Here is a 27,895-nt window from a genome sequence, read left to right as displayed (position 1 = left end):
CCGGAGCCCGAGCACAGAGTCTGACAAGACCCAGACTTCCAGACTTCCAACAGCCTAATCCACAGTCACAGCAGAGTTGAGTCCCGTGGAGGCGACGAGAAACGTGGGACCGGCCATCTTCGAAAGCCAGTGAATTGCTTTCCGTGCAACTTCTGAGGCACCCTCGAAGTTCTGCACTGGGGATTGAGAAGCCCCAGCCCCGAGCACCAACTGCACCGAAGATCAGCCCTCCACACTCCAGTTCTGTGTGGGGCCCTTCTGCATTTTCCTGCTTGATGCATCTGTCTGGTCACTTGCCCGTTGGCTAGTGGCGTCTGTGAGGACGAACCTTTGAATTTACAATGCTGGTCTGGTTGCTCCAGACTAGCCCCTGCTTCCCTGAAAAGGAGAAGCCCATCAGACCTTGCTGGTCTGATCCAGAAGCCATCTTTGATTCCGGTTTGGGTTGCCTTTGCCAAGGCTTGTTGACTCCAATCCGGAAGCCGACACCGCCGATAGCAAGAGCCTTTGTGGGACAATCGGTATCCCGCTCCTGGTTGTCGTCGACACCTCCTGGTCCATGTGGCTGCAGAGTCAAGCTTCACGACATCACCTGATCGCATCCCGACATCGCCTGGTTCCTTCCTGGTTCCTTCCTGGTCACTGGCTAGTGACCCAGACTCTCTCCCCTCTGCTTTCAGGTACTCTTCATCCTCGATCCGCCCTTGGATCCCCCCAGACACTTCTCTCCTGGTCGCCTGCAGCATCTTTCTTCAAGGCTCCATAGGAATCGGCGACGAAACCCGACACACTTTGACACGCTTCCTGTGGGTGAGGTAACGCGAGTACTTCGGTGCTCCTGTGGGTATTGACTATCCTAGTGTCTAAGTTTTGAGTAGCTTTTTCCTAGTCCATCCGGAAGTGCCCTAAAAGAACGAGTTTCCAATTCTTTCGTTCCCATTCTAACTCTATGGTAATTTGCGTGTGTGTAAAGACACTGCACGCGCATCCCGTGGGCCTCCTGCTCCCTATCCTTTGGTAGTACACCGTAGCCCCAGCGATTCTCCAGGCCCTAGGCCTATCCTTTGTTCGTGACGTGGTTCTTATACCACTATTTTAGTATATGGTTTGAAGTGCCCCTAGGGCATTACTGTATTTTGTGCAACTTATTGTATGATAATTGAGTATCTTGTTATGTACTTGTGCCTCTGACCTCATAAAGAGTTCGGAGGATTTATTTAGTAATAAATACATATATATTTTATATATACAACCTGTTTGGTGTCCTTTCACTTGGTATTAAAGGGATTGCATATGGTAAAACAGCTGGCTTCACATGCCCTCTTGAGTTTAGCCTAAGACTGCTTTGTCCATGCTACCACTAGGATAGCTGGTCTATAAGGTTGACTTTACAACCATCACCATAAGGGTTGTTTGGACTGATACAAGGTGCCAACTAGAATAGTGGACATCACATATCAGGACAACTTCTCACAACATCTTGAAAAATAGCCAAGCGAATGAGATGTGAGCACCAATTAAATCGGTCATATCATTACTGAGATAAAACCGCGATTACAAACACTCTACCAAAATGTCATCCCACAATCATGGTAAATGTCGTGTGCACCACGATTCCATAAATAAGCACTAAAGAGCCAGAAAAAATTAAGAAACAATCACTATTTATGATTAGCCAATGAGTATTGTGAGTCCCTGTACACATAAAGTTCACGGCAGGACGTGACGCCATGTTGGTAAAGTATACTGATACATGATACTTCAAATGTGTTTCACAGTGTGGCGCATTGATGATATCATGCCTAGTTGTAAAAAAACAATAGAATAGATTACAGTGGCAACATACCTTGGTAAACAGTTACCCAGAGCTGGCATTATATTATTACTGCTAGCTGAATATAATAATACCGAGAGACCCACACAAGACAGCTAACAAGACCTCCCCGGCACATCTTATTTTGTATAAGCTGCAGATCGCTATATGACAATGGAAAAGATAGAATTGTTCGAAAATTATAAAAAAAAAAGGCAGGAATCTATGTTTACTATATATAAAAAATTGGCATGTGTGTTGCACAAACCGAAAAATAAAATATTGCAACAGAGAGGGGAAAAATAGGCACCATCTCATATTGTATAATCACATGAAACACTAACTACTAGTAGACAAAGTCAGGATAATACGTCACAATGTCTTAAAGTGACCATAAGGAGGCATCTATGCTTGTGTGTTACACAAAAAAAACATTGCAAGGAAACAACAAAACAAGAGCAAAAGAACAGAAAAAGGACAAGTTGCAGGAAAGAGTAAGGTAAAAAAAGAATTTCTAAACATATAGAAAAGGAGGGAGATATAATCACAAAAATAGAACATGAGACTCGACTATCAGGGTACTTGTCTCCTTTTTTGCTAATTAGGACTGATTGAAGAGAAGGTGGAGAAACCATGGGCCCGATTCACAGAACTAACTTAAGACAAAATCCTAAACTTACTACTTTTGGTATTCACAGAAGTTAGGATTTTGTCTTAAGTTTGTCTTAAGACAGACTTAAGATAGACTTAAGACAAAATCCTAACTTAAGTCTGTCTTAAGTCTGTCTTAAGACAAACTTAAGACAAAATCCTAACTTCTGTGAATACCAAAAGTAGTAAGTTTAGGATTTTGTCTTAAGTTAGTTCTGTGAATCGGGCCCCATGTATCAAGGCCCCCATGTTAGATAATTCTTTGAAATATCCATTCTTAAGCCTTATATCTGGCAATGATGACTGTTTAATAATGTAGAGCCCTAGACTTTGTAATATCCTTGAGATCTAGTCTTCTGTAAACTCATATTTTCTCATTGCACGCTCTTCTTATGTGATATGGAAGACTGAGTCAACGGGCCATGGGGTCTCTACCTCTCGGCACGTTTTTATTCTACTGCACTTTTCTATATATTTTTTCTTCTCTCCTCATTTTTTCTCCATTTCCATTAATACTTGTTAGTATCTATGTGCTTTATGAGTACACGCTTTGTGTTAGTGTTGCAAATAATGTGTTGACTTTGTATTTGATTGGCTCAGGGATGTGGTGTTTTATACATGGTGTGTATATTTCTATGCATGTTACCGGTTGACAGATGGAGCAAATAGCACGTCTGTTGGAATAGGCTTAAGATTTTCATTTATGTATTATTTTCTGTTCTGTGCTTGTCTCTTTTTCTGTATTTGGTAATTTATTTCCTTTTCCTGTCTGCATTATCCCAGTGATGGTACGATTTGTCATTCTTTTTTATATGCCTGAAATCTCAATACATGTATATTTATGGTGTATGTGATATGTATGTGCTATGTTTGTCTAAATTATTCCAATGTGTATATTTAGGGGCCGATTAGGATGGCGGTTAATCCGCATCCCCGGGCCGGCGGAAGCCACCGCCGGCCTGGAGGATGCGGATTAACCGCCGCGGCCACAGACAACACCCACCGCCAGATTAGGATGGCGGTGGGATAGCGGTAAGACATGGGGCGGATGGCTGGTCCGTCTGCCGCTGATCCGCGGGGTGGGGAGGGCTATTTGGTGACGGTGTCTGCAAGACACCGTCAGCCAAATTAGGATGTGCACGGACACATGCTTTTCCACGGCGGCTTTTCAGCCGTGGAAAAGCATGTGGACTTTGGTGTTTGGGGGCCCGTTGCGGGCCCCCAGGGTGTCGGGGGTGGGGGGTGCACATGGGGGGTACCTATGGTACCCCCCAACATTTACATGCACAAAGCGGCAGGCACCGCGCGGTGCCTGCCGCTTTGTGCATGTAAATGTAAAACATGCAGTTTTAACATCGCGGCGGGTGCTGCTTCAAGCAGCACCCGCCGCAATGTTAAACATACAGGATGTGACCGCCAGGGTGGCGGTCACATCCTAATTTGCACGGAGGGACTGCCGCTGCCCCTGCGGACGGTCCCTCCACCTCTGGGGTGGCGGACGGACGCAGGTCTGTCCGCCATCCTAATCGGCCCCTTAGTGTGTTTTTATATATTGTACTTCTTTCAGCCCCGACAAAGTTCAAACGAACGAAAAGCGTTGGCGGAGGTTTTAAGAGATTGAAAAGAATAAAGAATTTTGGACAAATTTGAAGCTCTTTTGTACTTTGCTTTTTGGTGCACAGTCCTTTTCTACATAACATTCAAGTAGTAGTTAGGTGTGACTCAAAATGTCGTATGCATGATGTATAGATCACACACATGAGCACACAGTAAATACAGACTAGTAACACATAGGCAAGGGAGTAGCCATAACATTTAAATACCTCCCACTTTGAACTAAAGCTCTTATGGCACCAAGATAGCAAAGTAAGTCATCACACAACACTCCCCAGAAGAGCTCTTTTGTCCAAGGATCTAGCCAATTATCCTTTCATTAAACCCCTGATAACCACCACTTCAAATTTTGCATTCTGTCATCTATTAATTCTTTCATCCATCATTCAGTCTTTCACCATTCATTTGTCTTTCCATCTGCGTGCCCATCCATATCCAAACCTTTTCAACCATTTGCAAACCTATCCATCATCTATCCTTCCATCCATCATTTCACTAACCCATCCCTACATCCACCCTACCCTTTCACTCATCCATCCTCCCTTTCACCCAATCCATCCTGTCACTCATCCATCCATTTTTCCACCCATCATCCCATTCAATCATCCATCCAGTCTTCCACCCATCCATCCATTCACTCCTCCATCCAACCAGTCACCCCTTTACCCATCCAGCCATCCTTTCACTTACTCCTCCATCCACCCAGTCAATCCTCCGTCCACACATTTAACTTTTCACTCATCTATCCATCCTTTTTTCCATCTCTCCACCCTCTCCTTCACTCATGTAAGCATTCTTTCATACATCCATCTTTACATTCTTATTTTCACTCATCCAGGCACCCATTCGCCCATCCATTCTGACAATCATTCATCCATGCTTCCACTCATCCATCTATTCATCCTCCCTTTCTCTCTCCATTCCCCTTTCCCGTAAGCACCCATCCTTCCATCCACCCTTCACCCATCCACTCACTCATCCATTTAATCATACACTCATGAATCCATCCATTGACCCTATCACTCACCCATCGTTTCACTCATCCATCCATCCTTTCTCCCATCCACCCACCCTTCAATCATCTATTCATCCTTTTGTCCGTCTACCCTCCCTTTCACTCACTCGTCCATCCACTATCCCACCCATCCATCCAATCACTCATACATCCAACCATTTACCCATCCAGCCATCCTTTCACTTACTCATCCATCCACCCACTCACTCATGTGTCCACCCATTCAACCTTTCACTCATCCATCCTTCCAGCTCTCCACCCTCCCTTTCACTCATGTATGAATTCTTTCACTCATCCATCTTTACATTCTTCTTTTCACTCATCCATGCACCCATTCGCCCATCCATTCTGCCAATCATTCACCCATGCTTTCACTCATCCATCCTTTCACCCTTTCTCTCTCCATTCCCCTTTCACTTAGCCACCATCCTTCTATCCACCCTTCCGCCCACTCAGCCATTTACTCATCCACTCATGAATCTATTTATTGACCCTATCACTCATCCATGCTTTCACTCAATCATCCATCCTCTTTCATCCATCCACCCTTTCACTCATCTATCCATCCTTTTGTCCATCTACCCTCCCTTTCACTCACTCGCCCATCCTTACATCCACCCTTTCACTCATCTTTCCATTCATTCATTCACCCTTTCACTTATCAATTTATCAATCCATCCATAATTTCTCATCCACCACCCATCATCCACCCTTTCTCCCATCCATCCATCCTTTTACTGATCCATCCACCCTTTTACCCATTCATCTACCCTTCCACCCATACATCCATCGATTTACCCTCGTCTATTCTTCCACTCGCGCATCCATCCATCCTTTCTCTCATTATCCCTCCATTCACCCTTTCACTCATCCATTCATCATTTCACTATTCCATCCAGCCATAAACCCATTCCTTCCCTTATTCACTAATCCACCTTTTCACGTCAATTATGAGCTGAGCCTTTGTCTACTGATTTGCAGACAGAAGAGGCCCATAAAGAACGTCACCCTTGCTGTAGTTCCTAAATCAGGGGGGGGGGGGGGGCTCACTATGCCCGTGTACATAGGAAATCTGAACACTTGGGAGTCATGCACAGTGCTAGGATGTGAGGTGACTGTGACATGGTGTTGTTTCCAGGGCTTTAAGTAGGATGAAAAAACTGGGGGTCTCTCCAAGGTGCCTGTCTGATGTAATTAAGGGCGTGGCTTAAAACACCTCAGCTAAAAATATGTGCTGAGCATAATGTGTTGCCCGACTGGTATTTTGATGTTTCTATCATTGCTTCCAGTAACATTAGACCTACAACCAACAAGCCACGACTATTGGGTTTGACAATGGATGTTAGTTGCATAAAATAAATAAAAAAGCAGCAACTATGGCTTTGTTGTATATAATATTAAAAATGCTTCAGCTCTGAAATGATGAGACTGTATAAGAACTATAACCTATTCTTTTTAACTTCTTTTCATGAACTGGCACATAGCAGCATGGGCATTTTTGTATATTAGTTTTGTACATTTCTACCATTTAACGCTAACAGGAGGCCACCACATGATGTAACAGCTCATACTGGCCCATTGTCATTCTGTATGTGACAATGAACCAGCATACAGAATGAAAATGGCAGGGTGGGGCTGCTCTTGTGCTCCGAGGATGAGTGCGAGGCGTCCCCATCAGGGAGCTAAGGCCTCTCGCAGGGGAACAGCTCTGCTCCCTGCAAGGCCCAAAATTACGGACAAAAGGCGTCCGTAAAAGGGATCCTCACAGACAACGGACGCGAGGTCCAAATTACATATGGTCCTTGAAATTTAGGGACACATGGTCACCCTAGTGTATTCCTGTGCTGAGTGGGCATATTGTAGAATGTTGAGTCTGGCTGCTATGAGAATGTGAGGCTGCTTGGAATGTTGGTGTGTACTGGATGAAGCCTGGGCGTGGTTGGCAGCTGGTGGAAGCATAGGACCCCTTACAGGCCCTATCAGGTAGTGGCTGTATCCTAAGGGTGTAACATGAAGTAAAGAACTTACCTCCCACCAGAGTGACTTCAGACTCTTGTGTGAAGACCCTGCCCCCCCAAATACAACAGACGCTTTCTAATGTTTTCCTGTCATGTGTTTTTACTTATCTTTCTATGTTACATAATTTAAAAATACCCCTTTGCAAGCCTTTTGAAATCCATATTAAACAACAGTGGTCTAGGAAGTGACACCTCACCTTCTCCATGTGAAGTTGCTCTTCAGACCTCACTTTTACTCTTATGGGTTGGGGCCTAAATGTTTTTGCTGGGCCCTTTGGGACTTGTAGATCTTGGGAGATAGGAAGAATGAGACGGTGTATGTCCCCTATGTGGTGCTCGCTTTCATGCAAGCAGGCTCTGTATGCAGCACACTGTGTCACTTGGCGTTATTAAGTGCTCAGATTGGCTAAAACTAATATGCATGTCCAGGAGCTCTCAACTGGTGCATACGTCTGCTGCACGCGCACAGGAGGAGGGCTCTATTTTGCAGAGTTTGTGCAGTATTAGGAGACTACAAAATGGCTGCCAGGTAAGTGAAAGCCGTGTCAAAGGTCATTTAGCACAAATACCCAGCACTTTACAACTGTGACCCTTCCTGGACTCCTTGTTGCTGTGAGAACATTCCTTTCTCGTGCCGCTGTCTGGCTGATGTGCCCTGCAGAAGGCTCTACAGAGAACGCTACCTGGGAACTGAACCTGCTGTTAGTACTGAAAAGGTGTGCCGCCCCCGGGGACATTTCTTGCTTTTACCATTAGGACCTGAACTGAAATATTTGTAGAGCAGTCTGGGAGCTTTACTGGTATGCCTTTATTTTATCATTATGCGTCATATATGAACTTCCTTTTCTGTATGAAACCATAGGTCTCCCAATATCGGTTACTGATTTAGAAAGCTCTTGTCCTGTAAATATATCTACAACAGGTGGAATTAACATGATCAATCTCCATCATTATGCTCAGTGCTGTTGTGCATTTTCCAAGCATCTCTTTCCCCTCCCATCTCCTTCCCTCCCTTCAGACTGAATTAGGCATATCTTGAGATCAGGAGGGCTGAACTGGTTAGGAAACAGCGTGGACATTGTGGCCTTTCCATCTCTTTGCTGTTACTGCTGCTCTGGTCTGTATAGTACTATAGACTTGGGGTGGGCGGAATTGGCATAATTGCGTTACGCAAATCTCCGCGAAACGGTAAAAGATCTCAGCGGAATTGCTTGTTCACAATGTATTTTTCCTGTTGGCAATCGTTGTTTGTGTGCTCGGAGGAAAATATCTCGCGAACACGCACTTTGAGAACACAAGCAAGCAAAAAATTTCGCGAAATTGCGGAACGCAGAATTTTGTCCAATTTCGCGTTCCCAGTGATCGTGAAATTACCCAAATTCCGCAAGTGCCCAGGCCTACTATAGACCATAAACCATTACAATATTTGAAATAGTTACATTTGCTTGAGAGATCTCCCTGGAAAATATATCAATTGTTAGTGTGTCTGCTAAGAATGAATTCTCATTAAGTTAGTTAACATGATGTGCAGTGCCCTTTTCAGTGCTGGACTTAAGAATAAAGTGCAGCACTTATCTGTTTGTTGGGATAATGGTCTTTCACTGAGATTTAAGAGTGATGCTCATTTCCTGTTAACTGTACAGATAACCATGGTTATGTCATTAAGGAAGAGAGCACTACTGTGTGTATCCAGATCCTCCATTCGACACGATTCATGGTCCCCTGCAATATGTGCCTTGATGTCCAGGAAGAAAAGAACAACCATTCCAGGTTTGGGATCTTATAGCTGAAAGAAATGTCTCTCTTCTCTGTCTGAAAGACCCGATTGGTGGTTTCTGTACATGTCACTCCCTTTGAGCCCACCCACCCTTGCTTATTTTTTCTAATTAGTATCTAGCCATAGTAGATATATTTCACTATTTGAGATGGTTCCACCGCATCAGTAAACTTTTTTTGTCACTTTGGGGAGATGCCAAGATTGGGCCTTTATCCATCCGAACAGGACAATGCAACATGTGTGAGCCACCCTCGAGAACAAAGGAAATGCATCAGTCCAGCAGCGTCAGGTAAAGGAGGCATCATGGTCACAGGCTGCAGTATCTCGTGTCACCTGCCATGGCAGGGCATCTGTGGTTGCCCCGTTGCCAGAGCGACTGCGGAATCTAGGGAGACTGACCATGTGTGGGCTGTGTCACGCGCTGGGTGTGGGCAGAGTAACTGTATTTGGGCTGTACTGTCCTAGCTCCCAGTACTGGATGGATTACATCATCCAGCCTGCATCTCAGGGGAACACTTTGATGTCAGAACAGTGTAAAAGGAAGGCACATAATGTAAGGTTGAGGCTGAAATAGGCAGTCGCTTGATTATGGAGAAGGTAATGTTCAAAGGACATTTCTAGCACCAAAACTATATAGAGATTATCCTCCAAGACCGTTTACAGGCATTCATTCAAATCATACACCCCCTCCCCACGCTTGCACCCTCTTCTTTAGTGTGAAAGTGCACTGGACCGTGAGGGAGAGAGTGCCCTCTGTGCAGGCTCAGATTGAATGTATTATGTGTCAGTGCTAGTCACAAACAAGAAGAAGTGACATAACTGTGGCATCTGGCATCTGCAGACAGGGCCTGTCAGCATGCATGACTTGAGCAGGGAATTGGCAGAATGTAAAAAGAAGTGTGTGTAGAGTGCCTGATTAGAGAAGGTTCCAGCATCTGAGTCAGTCATACGTGAGTCTTCAAGCAGCCAGCCTGGTGCGATGATGTCTCTTTTCAGCACTATGGTAAGATATGTCTGATGTCTGAGAACGGGTTCCTGCTTCCCCATGGTCCCAACATGCTAATGCTGTAAGCTGTAGTCTAGCTGTTGACCATATTCAAATCAGCTTCACTCCTATAAAGAAATCTTTTCACATACCACAATGAACATGTTACAACAACAAGCACCAAACACCACCCACAGTCCCATGAAGAAATCTCTTCACATACCACAATGAACATGTTACAACAGCAAGCACCAAACACAACCCAAAGTCCTTCACATACCACAATGAACATGTTACAACAAGCACCAAACACCACCCAAAGTCCTATGAAGAAATCTTTTCACATACCACAATGAACATGTTACAACAACAAGCACCAAACACCACCCAAAGTCCTATGAAGAAATCTTTTCACATAGAAATCTCTACACATACCACAATGAACATGTTACAACAGCAAGCACCAAACACCACCCAAAGTCCCATGGAGAAATCTTTTCACATACCACAATGAACATGTTGCAACAGCAAGCACCAAACACCACCTTAAGTCCCGTGGAGAAATCTTTACACATACCACAATTAACATGTTACAACAGCGAGCACCAAACACGACCCTAAGTCCCATGAAGAAATCTTTACACATACAACAATGAACATGTTACAACAGCAAGCACTAAACATCACCCAAAGTCCCATGAAGAAATCTTTTCACATACCACAATGAACATGTTACAACAGCAAGCAGTGAACTTCACCCAAAGTTCTATGAAGAAATCACTTCACATACCACAATGAATAGAGGTTACAACAACAAGCACCAACAATCACCCAAAGTCCGATGAAGAAATCTCTTAACATACCACAATAAATAGAGGTTACAACAGCAAGCACCAACCATCACCCAAAGGCCTACGAATAAATCTTGTTTACGTACCACAATGAATATAAGTTACAATATCAGGCTTCAAACCCACACATTACTGTTAACACGCATGCACAACAATAAAAATTACAATGCTTTCTCATTCATCACACTGCCATTTACCATTCCAACTAAGAAAACAACCTCAAATTACATTGCAACACATTATATCACGTGTGTGTGTGTATGTGTATATATAAATCCACACTACCCTGTACATTAGATATCTCTAAACCATAAAATATGATTACTGCCCCCAAAGCTACCTTTCCTTAAAAAGAAATAACCCTTCACTCCCACTCAACAATACCAATCCCAGAACCCTAAACCCGACTTACTACCCCATAATGTTGCTTTTCGATGAACCCTCAAACTTATTACTACCCCTTAAGGCTTCCAACCCCTAAAATCATTTTTAAAAAAACCTCTATAATATCTTTGTGATACTCATCCCTAAACCCTAAAGACCCTTTATTACTCCTTAACACAATCCTTCTCTGAAACCTTTCTACCTCTAATGGTATTAACCCTGAAACAGTAAAAACCCTTGATACTGCTCAATGTTACAGTTTTCTGAATCATAAAAAACCCTTGCAACCCCTTACCTATGCCCGAACTCCATACACCCCACACTACCCCTCACAAGTATTCCTCCATGAACCGTAACAAAACCCAATGTAACCCCTATTCACCCCCATCCCTAAGTGATTTATATCCTTACTGCCTATGCATTGTAAATGTAATCCATCATAACGTACTCACTGTAACACTCTGTTATGGTGGCAAATGCACTGCTATGAATCATCCATTCCAGAGGTGACTCTTTGTAGTGCATGCTTTGCATCAGTGTAATATCACCACAATATTCCCTCTCACTGGAAGGAATGTGATCTTCTATTGCTGAGTTACTAGAGTAATGTGTGTTAGTCACCACAACTAGTGTTTGAAAACTTCTGCTTTTTCGATTACGAAACCTGGTGGGGAAACCTACAGTTTGGTACAAGACGGTGTTCTGCTTTCTTTTCTATTCCCATCCACACTGAAAGTCAACAATTTTTTGCATTTTCAATTGAGGGAAAGCATTTGAGTAGGCAAGGTAGCTTCCATTTTTGTGCAACCACTTCCAAAAGATTTGGACACTTTGGCGTTTCCCAGTATCTCTAATCTCATTCAAAATGTAGACAGCTAATTAGTTAGCTCTGATTCTCTGCACCAATGCAAACGTCACTGGTAAAACATGCGCACTGAATCAGCGAAGCATCGCACAATTTCTCGAAAGATAAATTGCAGTTTTGCCAATCAATTGTCCTTGTTTTGTCAATCAAGTGTCCTTTGTTTAGGTCATGAATTTTTTTCAGAGAAAAACACCTGTCCAATGGTTGCATCCTGGCTATTCTGTGTCCTAAACATGCACCATCGTAGGAATGGCAGGCTATTGTCAGTGGTGGATTTTAGGTTATTCTAGCATCATAAAGCTCCTTCAAGACCTCAATTAAGAGACACTTTTGATCCTTTAAATTCAGCCTTGTATTAAGTTCCCAGCCTAGGTTGTCCAATTATTCAAATCCTTTTGCATTGTATTGTCCTGAAAGAGAGTTCTGTGCACACAGTGTGCTATCTCAGGCCCATGGTGGTGCAAAGAAGCCAATCACATATTATTCTAACGCTAAGGATGCTGCGGCCGCTGATCTGCCCCCTTATTTGTATGCAATGGCAGGAGATAGCCACCTGGTTGCAGTGTCTGAACTTCTTCCATTGGGATTGCCTATCACTGTTGCTGTGCCCCATGCTGTTGTCACTCTGTTACTGACAACTAAAACCCACCTTCATTCAATGCTGTGGTTGTCAAAGTATGAAATACTATTGTAAGCTGTCCTCTCATATTACACTGACAAGGCATGTGGAATTAAAACCTGCATTGCAGGGCCCGATTCACAGAATGAATTTAAGACTCAATCCTAAACTTACTACTATTTTGGTATTCACAGAATGCACTTACTACTTTTGGTATTCACAGAATGAACTTACTACTTTTGGTATTCACAGAAGTTAGGATTTTGTCTTAAGTCTGTCTAAGTCTGTCTTAAGTCTGTCTTAAGTCTGTCTTAAGACAAAATCCTAACTTCTGTGAATACCAAAAGTAGTAAGTTCATTCTGTAAATGCCCAAAGTATTAAGTGCAGTCTGTGAAAACCAAAATAGTAGTAAGTTTAGGATTGAGTCTTAAGTTCATTCTGTGAATCGGGCCCTCAGTTTCTCACTCCCTACAATGGAAAACCACCTGACTCCATTATTACAACTTCCACCTCATTAAGTGCCTGATGTACATATTGGCGGAGGAGATACTCCATCACGACAGAGTTTTCTCCCTATTAAATGTAATAGTGGGTGGACCTTAAGTTTGGCCATGGCAGAGACTATTTTATCTCCGCTGTGGCCAAAATTCTGTGATGGCTCTGGGGAGTAAGGGCCAGCAGAGAAATAGCTTGATCTACCCACTCATTTTAGATGGGACGAAATGTAGTCTTTTTCAAATGTTTCTTACCGCCAGGTAAAACCTGTCTGTAAGGAAGAGAAAAATCAGTGTAATGCTCCCTATGCTTTGGGAGCAGGCTCCTATGGTGAGCGGAGCATTATATTTTTCTTTTCAAAAAGAAAAAGAAAATCCTGTTTCAGGATTTTCTTTTAGAACATAAATATGAAGTGCTCTGTGTCAAAGGGCTCTGTAAAGTAAAGCTCTGTCCTGCTCATGCTAGCAGAGAGTAAAATGCATTGACAAGAACCACCATCACAATGCTTTTATAATGCTTTTATAAATGACCACCTGCCTAGCAGTCAATTAAAATCTGACAGGTGGTCCTTCTACCAGGGCACAGGAGTAATTTACTCTTTTGCCCTGGCACACCAACCAGCCATCCACCAGGGTTTAAATCAGACCCTATGCATCTGAATAACTTCACAGATGCATCGTTGAACACGTCATAAGGAAGGGGTCCATCTCTATATGGAAAAGATCTTGCCTTAGACATAGTGGTTGGAGATTGGTAACAAATATGCTGTTTGTGCCAAACACACAATACAAGAGAGCTAATATTTACTGCAAGTGCACGCTGCCAAGACAACTGAACTCGTTGCTTGTACTCAATCTTATAGCTTAGTGTCATAGTAGAAACTCCACAAGAGTCCAAATAGTGGTTCCAGGTTGTAGCTTATTAGATGGTTCAGTTACAGAGGTGATAAAGTATGTAGCCTAGGTGGTAGGTAGGCTAGTAAGTACATTGGTATGAAGGCCCCACCAGGAGCAGCTTCCTAGCTGCTCAGCCTGAAGTCCACTGACTCACATGAAGCACCCCACATTCCATGACATCATATAACATTCTATTCTTACTCAAGCTGGACAGAAAGGAGAGAATGGGTGAAAATGAGGAAGACAAGAAATGACATTACAACATATCCTCTTTCTTTACATGGAAAAATAAAAATAAAGAGGAACTAAATTAAACATAATAATTCATATTACATAGCATACAAAAATGCAATGGTGGAATAACATTTCACACAGTAATATGTGGCAACAAAACAATAATGCAATACCATAAAATGGAATAGAATGACATGATAAAACAAAATGTAAAATGCAATATAATTAAATGCAAAACAATAAGCAGTAATAAAACAGAATATAACGCAACGCTATTAACAGCAAAAATGCACTACTACAATCAAGGAGAATTGTAGCAAAACAAAGGCACGCACACCATCACCCTTTTTGCAAGGGAACATGTGCCGAAAAACACAATCAATCAATCAAACACGGCATTTATAAAGCGCGCAACTCACCCGGGAGGGTCTCAAGGCGCTGGGGGAGGGGGACTGCTACTGCTCGAACAGCCAGGTCTTGAGCTGCCTCCTGAAGGAGAGATGGTCCTAGGTTCGCCGAAGGTGGGTGGGGAGGGTGTTCCAGGTCTTGGCTGCCAGGTAGGAGAAGGATCTTCCTCCGGCAGTGGCTTTGCGGATGCGTGGTATGGTGGCGAGGGCGTGGCTGGTCGATCGTAGCTGGTGGGTGGGCGTGTATTTATTTATTTATTTATGTTCTTGTATAGCGCAGGACTCGACCCCCTAAGGGGCATCTCCGCGCTTGCGCTTTTACCAAAGAGCCTAACCATGATCATAGACTGTGAGGGAATCAGTAAATAATATTTTAAGAGGCCGAAAATAGATATGTTTTTAGGGTCTTCCTAAAAGACTGAAGGTTGGTGATTTGTTTCAAAGTAGGGGGGAGTGAGTTCCATAGGATGGGGCCTTTGTAAGAGAGAGCTCGACCACCCTGCCTAGCTTTCCTAATCCTTGGAACCTGGAGCAATTGCTGACTACAAGAACGCAAAGTGCGTCCGGGACTGTAAGGGTTGAATTTTTCATTCAAATACTTAGGTCCAGTGCCAAACAGACATTTATGTATTGTGCAGCAGATTTTGAATTTTACACGTTGCCTAACCGGCAACCAGTGGAGTTTGTCCAGGAGGGGACGTGATGCAGTCCTTGGCTGGGCATTGAGAACAAGTCTTGCTGCAGTATTCTGGACCACTTGTAATCTTTGTAGTTGTTCCTCATTGGCCGAGATGAACAGGCCGTTACAGTAGTCCAGCCTACTGATTACCAGCGTCTGGACAAGTGTTTTCCTATAGTTATCAGGTAGGAATGGAAAGACACGTCGTAGCAGTTCGATGACACGGAAACAAGATCCTGCTACTTGATTTGTATGTTCTTTAAACAAAAGTGCCTTATCGAGCCGCACACCGAGATTTTTTTACGGTCTGTTTGGGGCTTGGTGCTGATCCCAAATCCAGGGGCCACCATTCTGGAGACCACAGAAGCGTGGCCTCCCCAAACAGCATGACCTCCGTCTTGCCTACGTTGCACTGGAGGCAGTTTAAGGCCATCCAGTCCGATATTGCCCTCATTCCGTCCGCAAAGGATTTTCGTATTGCGGGCGTGAGGGTTTGAAAGGGGAATAGAAGCTGAGTGTCGTCAGCATACGACACCGGGGTGAACCCATGTGCTCTTATAATGTCTGCCAAGGGGGCCACATACGCATTGAAAAGTGTGGGGCTTAGACATGAGCCCTGTGGCACTCCCTTGGTGAGCTCCCTTGAGATGGAATGATGGGAGCCCAATCTGACTCCTTGTAGGCGGCCCGAGAGAAAGCTCTCCAGCCAGGACAGAGCCACACCTCCTATGCCCACCTCCCATCTGTAGAAGGTCATGCGGTCGTTGAGGTACTTGGGGCCCAGGTCGTGGAGAGCCTTGTGTGCGTGGGTGAGGAGTCTGAATGTGATCCTCTTGCTGACGGGGAGCCAGTGCAGGTCTCTCAGGTGTCCGGTGATGTGGCTGTGTCGTGGGATGTCCAGGATGAGTCGTGCGGAGGCGTTCTGGATGCGCTGGAGTCTTTTTTGAAGTTTGGCTGTGGTTCCGACGTAGAGGGTGTTCCCGTAGTCCAGGCGGCTGGTGACGAGCGCCTGGGTGACGGTCTTCCTGGTTTCAGTGGGGATCCATCTGAAGATCTTGCGGAGCATGCGCAGGGTGTTGAAGCATGAAGATGAGACGGCGTTGACTTGTCTGGTCATCGACAGGGAGGAGTCCAGGATGAAGCCCAGGTTGCGTGCGTGGTCTATTGGCTTGGGAGCGGTGCCCAGGGCCGGGGGCCAACAGGAGTCGTCCCAGGCGGAGGGTGATGATCCCAGGATGAGGACTTCCATTTTGTCTGAGTTCAGTTTGAGGCGGCTGTTCCTCATCCAGTCGGCGACGTCTTTCATCCCTTCGTGTAGGTTGGCTCTGGCGGTGGTGGGGTCGTTGGTGAGCGAGAGGATCAGCTGGGTGTCGTCGGCGTAGGAGATGATGTTGAGGTTGTGTTGGCGTGCGATGGCTGCGAGGGGGCTCATGTAGACGTTGAAGAGGTTTGGGTTGAGGGAAGATCCTTGTGGTACGCCGCAGATGACTTCGGTGGCCTCGGATCTGAACGGGGGAGGCGGACTCTCTGGGTTCTTCCGGCGAGGAACGAGATGATCCACTCCAGTGCTTTCTCTCGGATCCCAATGTTGCTGAGGCGCTTCACTAGGGTGTGGTGGCAGACGGTGTAGAACGCCGCAGACAGGTCCAAGAGGATGAGGGCCGCTGTTTCCCCGTTGTCGATCAGGGTTCTGATGTCGTCTGTGGCTGCGATTAGGGCGGTCTCGGTGCTGTGGTTGGCCCGGAACCCGGACTGCGAGGGGTGGAGGGATACGTTCGTCTCGAGGAAGGCGGCAAGCTGTGTGTTGACGGTCTTCTCGATGACTTTGTCCGGAAAGGGAAGGAGCGAGATGGGACGGTAGTTCTTGAGGTCGGTGGGGTCCGCCGTTGGTTTCTTCAGGAGGGCGGTCAGCTCGGCATGCTTCCAGCTTTCCGGGAAGGTGGTGTTGTGGAAGGAGGAGTTGATGATGTTCCGGAGATGGGGTGCGATGATGGCGTCGGCTTTGTTGAAGACGTGGTGTGGGCAGGGGTCGGTTGGTGATCCGGAGTGGATGGAGTTCATCGTGCGGGTGGTGTCTTCGGTGCTGATCGGGGTCCAGTTGCAGAGGGTGGTGGTGGCGGGCGTTGGTTCGGTGATAGGGTGCGTTGTCTGTGCGTTGAAGCTGTTGTGTATGTCGGCGATCTTGCGGTGGAAGAACGCGACGAGTGAGTTGCAGAGGTCTTGCGAGGGGGTGATGTCGTTGTTTCCGGTGCTGGGGTTGGAGAACTCTTTGACGATGCTGAAAAGTTCCTTGCTGTCGTGGGCGTTGTTGTCCAGTCGTTCTTTGAGTGCCGATTTCTTGGTGGCGCGGATCAGCTGATGGTGTTTGCGGTTGGCGTGCTTGAGGGCGGTCATTTTGTCTGTGGTTTGGTTGAGCCGCCAGGCTTTCTCCAGGGTGCGGCAGTTCTTCTTGGATTCCTTGAGTTCGCCGGTGAACCAGGGGGTTTTCTTGCTGGCGGGTCTGCTGGGGGGGGTTCTTTAGTGGTGCGATGTCGTCGGCGCAGGCGGTCAGCCACTTGGTGAGGTTGCTGGCTGCTTCGTTGGGGTCCGTTGTGTTGGTGGGGGTGTTCTGGCTGAGGGAGGCGGTGAGCTGCTCGGCGGTGATCTTGCTCCAGCTCCGGCGGGGAACCTGTTGCGGGTGGTGGTGGGTCGCAGTTTTTCTGAAGCTGAAGTGGACGCAGCTGCGGTCCGTCCAGTGGAGTCGAGTGGCCTGGCTGAAGGAGATGTGCTTGCTGGATGAGAAGACGGGGTCAAGCGTGTGGCCGGCGTAGTGGGTGGGAGTGTTCACCAGTTGCTTGAGTCCGAGGTTGGCGAGGTTGTCCAGCAGGGCGGTGGTGTTTCTGTTGTTGATGTTCTCCAGGTGGAAGTTGAGGTCCCCTAGGAGGATGTAGTCGGCGGAGGGCAGGGCGTGCGGGCTGACGAAGTCTGCGATGTCTTCGCTGAATTGTGTGCGTGGTCCCGGGGGTCTGTAGATGAGGGTGCCTCGGAGGGTGGTCTTGGGGTCAGTGTGTATCTGGAAGTGCAGGTGTTCGGCGGCGGTTAGGGTGTCATCCTAGTTGGTCGAGATGCAGATGGTGTTCTTGTGTACGATGGCGATGCCTCCTCCCGTCTGGTTGACGCGGTCCTTCCGGGTGATCTTGTATCCGTCCGGGATGGCTATGGCGATGTCGGGAGCTGAGGAGGCATTCATCCAGGTTTCGGTGAGGAACGCGACGTCCGGTGCTGTTGCGTCGAGCAGGTCCCAGAGTTGCACGGCATGCCTGTGGACGGAGCGGGTGTTCAGCAGGATGCACTTCAGGTGGTTACTGCTGGTGCTCGATTTGGCGGGGGTGGAGCAGGTCCGGAGGCAGGTGAATCGGCAGGCTTGGCAGGAGAAGGGTCCGTGGGTGCGTCTTGGGGCGGTACGGCAGCAGGCAGGGTTCCGGCCGGCATTGAGTGCGTTGGGGGTGGCGGCATCGTAGGTTCGTCGGTTGGTCTTGCATCACTGGGGACCAGGGGTCCTGGCGCTGGGCGCGGTCCAGGCGTGGACGGGCGCAGACGGGCTTGCCTTTGGCGCGCCTTTGGCGCACAATCGGCGTGCCCGCTGCGCGTGACCGCTGCGCGGTCGCCATTTATGGCGAAGTGGGAGGGAGGGAGGAGCAGCTGGGAGGCGGGAGCGGGGAGGGCACAGAACGAAAAGGGGGCGTGGCCGCAAGCACGGCGGTGGGAAGCGGGGAGCGGGGCGGGCAGGCACAGGGGGGCTGAAAGACAATACAACAGCACTGAGAATAACAAAATGCAAGAAAAACAAAAGGGAAACAAAAAGATTAACAAAATGCAGGAAAAACAAAAAAGATTCAACAGTACACGCAAATACGGCGGAGGGGCGGGATCGGCGAGGCAGGCTCTACGAGGCTGCGGGCAGCAGCGAGGCGAGGCGAGGTGCACACACAACAGCTGGTGGCCGTGCGGCGCGGGGGTGTCCTGAGAACAGGTCACCCACACACCTGAAGTGACAAAACAGTCTCAGGCAAATAAATAACACATACCGAACTTGTACGCCTGACGTCAAGGCAAACCCTACGTACTGTGAAACGGAGCAGACAGCGAACCAGCACTGCAAACAGAGGGACCATAACACAGAAACGTAGACCAAACATGTACGTTTGTGTAACGTAGATTGTAGGCAATCCAACAAAATAACATAAATGCTAAAATGTATGCCTACACACCGCGGAAGAGTAAAAAAGTAAAATGTAACGAAGAAGTAGAAACTGCGCAGTTTAAGTCTGTGAACAATGCAATGTAAGCAACAGAGCGAATAAATAACCAGAATATCAGAAAACTCCCATCCTCATCGCTAAATTGTCATAGTAAAAACTCCACAAGAGTCCAAACAGTGGTTCCAGGTTGTAGTTTATTAGATGGTTCAGTTACAGAGGTGATAAAGTAGGTAGCCTAGGTGGTAGGTAAAATAAATACCCAGAATATCAGAATAATAAATAAATAACCAGAATATCAGAAACTCCCATCCTCGTCACCAAAATGTCGTAGTAGAAACGCCACAAGAGTCCAAATAGTGGTTCCAGGTTGTAGTTTATTAGAGGGTTCCGTTACAGAGTGATAAAGTAGGTAGCCTAGGTGGTAGGTAGGCTAGTAAGTAAGTTGGTATGAAGGCCCCACCAGGGGCAGCTTCGTAGCTGCTCAGCCTGAAGCCAACTGACTCACATGAGGCACCCTACATTCCATGACATCATATAACATTCTATACTTACTCAGGCCGGACAGAGAGGGGAGAATGGGTGAAAAGGAGGAAGACAAGAAATGACATTACAACACTTAGCCACCAAGAAGAGTGTTACCATTTTCACAGACTATACCTTTTGTAGTTTCTCATGGCTGTGTGCTTCTCCAGAGGCAGAGTGAATTGCTTACTTCAGCACATACACCAGTAAACAGTGGGGTTTATGTACAAAGCTTGCTTGATTCTCCACAGCTCCAAAAGAAAGCAGCAATGTGCCGCTCACCAAACATTACAGGACAAATTCTGCTATAAAAAGTTCTTATTCATATTTCTGATAATAATGCTGATTTGCCTCTTGACTTAGATGTACCATTGTATTTGTCTCTGACTACTGAAGCGCATGTGCCCAATTTATCATTGCCTCAATATTGTGCAGGAATCAACATTGGGAAGTGAAAACTCACTTTGGAGAAGGCATGGAGGTCTTAGGCTTTAGGATAGGTTATGATGTGACAACACTGGTAAAATGTCTGCCGCAAACAACTCAACCTACCATAATTACATGATAGTATTTTGCATATCAGTAGGGGCAGTATGACCTATCTCACAATCACTCGCAGGTTTGCACCACATTTCCACTCTTCTGCTCCGGAGTATTGCCACTGCTGAGCTGGTTGACAAACTTACAATATCTGTAAGAGTTTTAAAACTACCCATGCCACCCAGTCTGCCCCCTGGGTCCTATTCACTCAGATACAAATTGACTTCATATTGAAGCCTCATTGTTTCTACAATTTGTGCTTATTGTTTATGGTCTGTATGTTTTTGGGTGAGAGCAAGCCTATCCTGCCACATGTGTGGGCATATTTACAACTATCACATTCACCCGAGAGATCTTGCGGGAGAGGTCCAACCAGATACATACTACTCCCTATGTATACATCTGGCGTGGTATGCTATTATTGTATTTCTTGTGTTCCTTCAATATGTATTCCATGTTCTTTGGAACACGCCTGAATGGTTCTAGGAACGTCAGCTCTGCCAGGCAGTTTGCTGAGTTCGTGGAAGCATCCGGACGTGTCCATGGTCGTGGGTTCTGCTATTAAAATATCAAGCTTTCCTGTTATCAACAGACTGAATCTGTTGGACTTCTTTCTCCCCCTTGCCACTGATGGAGCGAGATTCAGAAATGAATTTATTTCGACTCGTGAAGTTACACTTCCATAATCAAAAAATAATAATAATTATGTGTGCAGTGAGAAAACTAATTCAACCTAGATTAAAAGTCACATTTTACATAAACACGCGGGAAACTAATATGTGTGCTCATAAACGTGCATTATGTTGCATTTGTATGTATGTAAAAATAATGAATTTATTCCTGTCTTTTGTCAAAGTCAAGACTAAATGCGGCTGTTTATTAATGGCATGTGCTTATTTCTGTGTGCTCATGTTTTATTTTCCTGTCTTAAATGTTGCACGGACTTGTTTGTTGCTTTGTTTTGCTTCTGCTAGGTAATATAGATTAATGGGTTAATTATTAGCAAAGGTGGGTGGGTAACAGAATGAACTGTATTTCTTGTATTAATTATTCTTTTGTGTTTGTTTATATACTAGTTAACGTGAAAAGTGGTCTGGGGCCTAGTGCATTTGCAGTTGGCAAAAGTTCTGCTCAGAGAAAGCAAGAGTCCAGCGTGAAAAAGATTCTCTGCCAAAGTTATATACGTGATGAAAAATAAACGTGATGAGCTGACTGTTCTTTTAGTCAGCAAGGCCAAGGCCAGGAACCGGCAGAAAAGTATGACAAGCTAAGGAAGTCGTGAACATTATTTTATTTGTTGCAAACTGGAGGAAGCTTCATGACTCGAGCGAAGGACAATGGACTCTAAGAAAGAGACGGAACTGGGGTTCTGAAGAATGTGATGACATGATGGCCTGTCACTTGACAGCCAATTGGAGCCTAAACCGCGCAAAAAGTATTTCATTTTTTTTAGATTAGTTAGTAAGAAAAGGTATAAAAACTCTTTCTCTTCTGGTAGAGAGCCTGCCACTTGCTGCTCTCTGGATGGACTTGTCGTGCTGTTGGACTTCATTTGGAGCACGTAAGAGATCCTTTTTGGGCCTAGAGACTTTTACCTTTATTCTTTAATAGAGCAAGTGTAGCTAGGGACTTAGGGTTTAGATGATGCCAAACTGCTTTTCTATTTGAATATACCTTTTACTCATGCTTGAAACTGTCATTACAATTTGCTAAAACTTAATAAAATGTTCGAATAACAGATTCTAATACACTTTCTAAATAAATAGTTAATAAATATTTTCCTTGAAAAACAAGCTGGCCTTGTTATTTCATGTATTTAGGTTACCATTAGCAGATCTTTCGCCATAGTGGCTTAATTAATTTGTAGGGTTAGTTAAAGTGTGATGAAAACATTCTACTGCAGTTGTATATAAATGTATATAATTTGTGAATAGGTTAATTAGGTCACATGATTCAGCTGCTCATAATATGTCATGTTAGTTTATGGGCCTTGTGAGTAATTTATGATTAATGGTGAGTATTGTGGAGTTGGGTAGTGTTGCTTATGGCATATTTTCCATAGAGCCGCTGGATCAATTAACTGGTAGCAGAGATATGGTTGCTATGGTAACCAACATGCTACATGGTAGTTACATAGGATCGATGTCTAACATATGTTGAGTTTGTTCACTTGTGTTACGTGTAGTCGAAAGGTTTTTTCCTGCAGTGTGAAAAATCCTAGTTGTACCGGTACAGAGTGGTGTGACATGAGTGAAGTTACACAGTGCATTTGATCTGTTTCAGAATAGTGGTATTATTTTATATCACAAGTGTTGTGGTTGTGCAACACGTGTTAGGGATATAGGTGTGCTAGATAGAATGCATGTATAGTGAGGATTGTCTATGAAATTTTGGCTTTGAGTATAGGGACAGAGAGCCCGTTCTAAAACTCACTGTGAAAAGAGTAATAGAATATATTTGAGCTTGTGTGAAGGGTGAGATAACGTCGTTTATTTTGCTGGCGATTCTGGATTTCTGTGGCTGGTTAAAGTCCTGCCAAGATTTCACGTATGTGTAGTTAGGGCAACTTTCCGTTTGAAAGTGCGTAAATGATTTTGTAATTTCGTTCGAGTCAAACTTTGAATTGCTACTTTATGTGTATTCAGAGGGAAACGAGTTCGTTATTACCTGTTTGAAGGGTAGAGTAAAAGTTTACTTTATCAACGAATGTATATTCTGTGAGAATAGCGTTGTCTATTCCACGCAAAGAATTCTTGCATGCCTGTAAAAACTGTCACTTTATTTTAGAGAAACAGACAAATGGTTTGTTCTTTTTGTCGTTATTAATTGAGTTTAATTGAAAAAGCGTTCTTAAAATGGCACTGTGAAAAGTTTTTGTGAAGGAGGGGTGAGCGCTGAGAGTGAGACGTGAGAAGCCGCAGCGGCTGTGTACGTCACACGGCCCGCGCTGTGATTGGATAGCATACGTCACAGCCTGTACACCGATTGGCTCTCGTGACTTGGACGAACTGTAACCTGATTGGCTCTTTGGGAAACACAAATTCTATTGGTTGAGCAAGGTGGTGACGTAGCTTGAACCTGATTGGCTTGTTGGTGTGTTTCGCGCACGGATTGGTTAGTTTTGCGGAACATCCAGGAAATACTTACGATCGTTTCGATTAAGTGAATTTGATTTAAAAATGAGTTATTTTTACAAGAAAGTAGAGAAAAAGCTTACAATGCTTCAAAGATTTAAAAATGTTATTTCACCTGATAAGAAAATTGAAACGCGAGGTGGAAAATTGCTTCATAAGTACAAAACACCTGCAGCGTATATGGAAGGTGAATATGGTTATCATACTTGCCTGTGGTTTGATGTTTGGAAGCATTACACTAAAGACGATGGTGTTTTAGCCTGGCCGGAAGATGGTTCATTTAACATGAGAATTTTGAGAAACTTAAGAGAGAAAATGACAGCTCTTATTCCAAAGCCTAGACCGACACAATTTGAAGCATTAGTTGAATGGGAGGATGAGATGTTTCAACTTCAGAAGGAAGCAAATGGTTTAATAAGACCTCCTAAAACCCCGATTTACAAACGAGAAACGCATGAGGATAGAATGCGTCAGTGGAGACAGGCAGACATGTATGATGGTCTTTATGTGATAAGAGAAATGGTTACTGAAATACCAGGTCAAAAGAATACTCAAAAGAAAAATAATGCTGTTGCAGAGAGTGAAACAGAAGACCCAGTTTTAGAAGAAATCTATATGACAAATAAAAAACAGACTCCTTTAAAACCAGCTTGTGCATGGTCTACCCCAATGGTTTCTCCAGGAACCATAGCAAGTGCACCTCCTTTAAATGAAGAATCATCCAGATTGTCCCCGAATAATTCTGAATCTTTTGGAACCCCTGAAAGGTTAGAAACAAGAACAAATTCAAGTGCTTATAATGAAAGCAGAAATTTTCCTGAAACTCCAATGGGAAGGGAAGTTCCTAGAAATTCAATGGGAGCTGGCAGAGTTGAGGAAGTTGCAGATACTTCAGATTATTTACGATCAAAAGAGAAATTAATTCGACAAATAACCAAGGGCATGGAAGCAGTGACAGTTCCAGTAACGATTGGTCCTGTTCAACCTGTTTTTGATCAAGGAGAAATTAAACACCCAGGTTTAACAATTCCATTAAATGCAGAAATTCAGAAAGTAGCTGAGAAATTTTATTCAGAATTAACTGAAATACATCGAGAAAAAACAAAGATGCCTGATTTAACTTTTAATCAAAATTCATTAAACAGAACACCAATGGGTGCAGAGTCAGATACTGAATCATCAGAAAAAACAGAGTCCACTTCCAAACTTGATATGGCTAAACTAAAAGCAGATCTAAAGGAGTTAATAATTGGCACAATTGGTCCTGACAGTTTGAAGTATTATCGAGATGATGAACTTTTGTTCATCAGTAAAAGCATTCAGTGGAAAACAAAAAACAAGTATGATCAGTTGGAGGAATTAGCTGCAGAATTGGATTTTGATTTAAGCAAACAGAAAAATTTGGGAAAACATTACAGATTAGACTTTACTGAGAAGGACATTGGGAACTTCAATACAATGGGAAGAATAATGCACATAAAAGATCTGATTGTGTACATCAAAACGTTAGGTGATTTGAGTAAATGGAGAGTGAAGTGGACCAAAAAGAAGGAAGACTAAAGGTTAGGAAACTAGCTAGACAGTTTCCAATGAGAGAAATTGCTGGTGGTGGTTATGTTCATGTTCCATGGTCAAGACAGGACATTCTGCTTTTTACAAATGATTTCCCTCGGCTGAGAGAGAAGCCTGTGGAATGGTATAGACAGGTAGACAGATTCATCAAAGTTTCGAAGGTTCTGTGGATTGATCTGGATGGATTCTTTGACATTGTTGTCCCATCAGATCTTTGGACAGAATGTAAAATTGCTGTAAGCTGGCCCAAGACAGAACCAGATCGAAACAAGGAGACAGGCACTCCAGCACCAGAAGTCATGGATCTGTATGACAAAAGTAATTTATTGGTTAAAAGAGAAAATTCCACCAAAAGAAGTTGATTGGGTAAAAATAGACAGAACAAATCAGGAGCCAAAAGAATCAGTTCATTCATTCTATGAAAGGTTACTGTTGGTGTTCAAGCAATATAGTGGCTATGAAAAATTAAATGAAAAGGACATGAGCCACTTTATTTACAGATTTGTTTATGGTCTTAGACCTGAAATTGGTGAAATGATCAGGAATAATATTGTCGGATGGCAATCAAACTCAGTTGACGAAATTTTGAGAAAGGCAAAATACTGCAGTGATGAATTGGAAGCAAACCAGAAGAAACTAAAAGAGAAAGCAATGTGGGCACAGGTGAAAGTAGCGGAACATCAGATTGCAAACCTTGAAAACAAAAATGTGAATTTTGTTCAAAATCAGAATCAGAATCAAAATCAGGGTCAGGGAAAGTTTAAAAACAACTTTAATAAGCCAAAATTTAATGTTAACATTGAGGAGTTAAAGCAGAAATTACCTTGTTTTAATTGCGGCGAAATTGGACACTGGAAGCGCGAGTGTAAAAACCCGCCCAGAAATTTTAAAAATACATCATTAAATCCACAGATGCAGAATGATGTAGATCTACAGCAACAGTTACAGCGACAGTTGAATGAATTGAGTCTTCAGCAACAGCTACAGCGACAGTTAGTAAATCAGCAGAGTCAGATTCCACAGCCTCCTCTTCCAAACTGCGGGGGTGGTCAGAGGTATAACCAAAGTACAGGATTCAGCGGTGGTGATCAGGTAATAAGAACTCAAAGACCAAATGTGCAAAATGTATCAGGACAATTTTTGTTGACAGGAAATCAAGGGAGTGATTCTGATGACTGCTTATGACGGTGTCTGAGAGAGGGGGAAGAGTGTGTGCTTGGAGCCACTCTTGAGGTTGACCAGTCCGGTCCATATGTAAATGGTAAAGTGAATGATGTAGAAATCACTTTTCTTGTGGACACTGGTGCTACCCGTTCTACTGTTAGATCAGTGGAAATTGAAAACCTGCCTCTCTCTGGGGATACCATCCAAGTAGTTGGTGTGACTAATCAGCAAATTAAAACAGATTTGACCGAACCTGTGAAAATAGAAATTGGCAAATTTAAAGACAAACACAGATTTGTAGTTTGCAACAGCAGTCCTGTAAATTTGCTGGGAAGAGACATCCTATGCAAGATGAACTGCAAAATATATTGCTCACCGGAGGGTATTGAGCTACAAACCATGGAGGAAGATGGGCTTTATAAATTAACAATGTTAATGGTTGAAGCAGAGAAAACAAAATTGTTCCCAGTTTTTGATAAACAAAACTTGCCTGAAGAACTAAAAAGGACAGTCAAAGCTGAAATTTGGGATTTAACTGCAAATGAAATGGGTCTGATGAAATATGTTCATCCGGTTAAAATTACAGTGAAGCAGGGAATAGAATTTCCAAACATTCCACAGTACAAAATGAAGACTGAAACAATTAAGGGTGTCATTCCTGTGATTGAGAAATTCATAAAGCAAGGTGTTTTAAAAGAAATTGAAAGCAGTCCTTGTAACTCACATATTATGGGGATCAAAAAGCCAAATGGAACGTACAGAATTGTTCAGGATTTGAGAAAAATTAACCAAATAGTTGTTCCTTGTTGTCCAGTTCTTCCAAACCCAGCAGTCATTCTTTACCAAATTCCGCATGATGCAGAATGGTATACTGTCATTGATCTTTGCAATGCGTTCTTTACCGTTCCATTGCATCCAGAGAGTCAGGAAATCTTTGCGTTCCGGTTCCAAGGTCGTACACTAGCATGGTGTCGAATTCCTCAAGGGTATACAGAGAGTCCTTCTATCTTTAATGAGCTGTTAAAGAAATCTTTGGAAGATCTAGATTTACCTGGTCGATCAACATTGGTTCAGTATATTGACGACCTTTTAGTGGCAGCAAAAACAAGAGAAAACTGTGTTACAGATACAATTACTCTTTTGAATCATCTGGCAGATGAGGGACATAAAGTGTCTCCTGCAAAATTGCAGTTTTGTAAACAAGAAGTGAAATATCTTGGTCATAGAATTGCAAAAGGAATCAGACAGGTGACAATTGAGAGAATTAAAATGATTCAGGCAATGCAACCTCCAAGAACACAAAAACAGGTCAGAATGTTTTTAGGAATAGTTGGTTATTGTCGTCAATGGATTAGTGGATTTTCGGTAATTGCGAAACCACTGCAAAGACTGACAAAATCTGACATAAAAGACCCAAT

The sequence above is a fragment of the Lissotriton helveticus genome, chromosome 1_2 (assembly GCF_964261635.1).
Source record: "Lissotriton helveticus chromosome 1_2, aLisHel1.1, whole genome shotgun sequence".
Taxonomy (NCBI): Eukaryota; Metazoa; Chordata; class Amphibia; order Caudata; family Salamandridae; genus Lissotriton; species Lissotriton helveticus.
The sequence above is the reverse complement of the archived record's forward strand: the minus strand, read 5'-3'. Positions refer to the sequence as shown.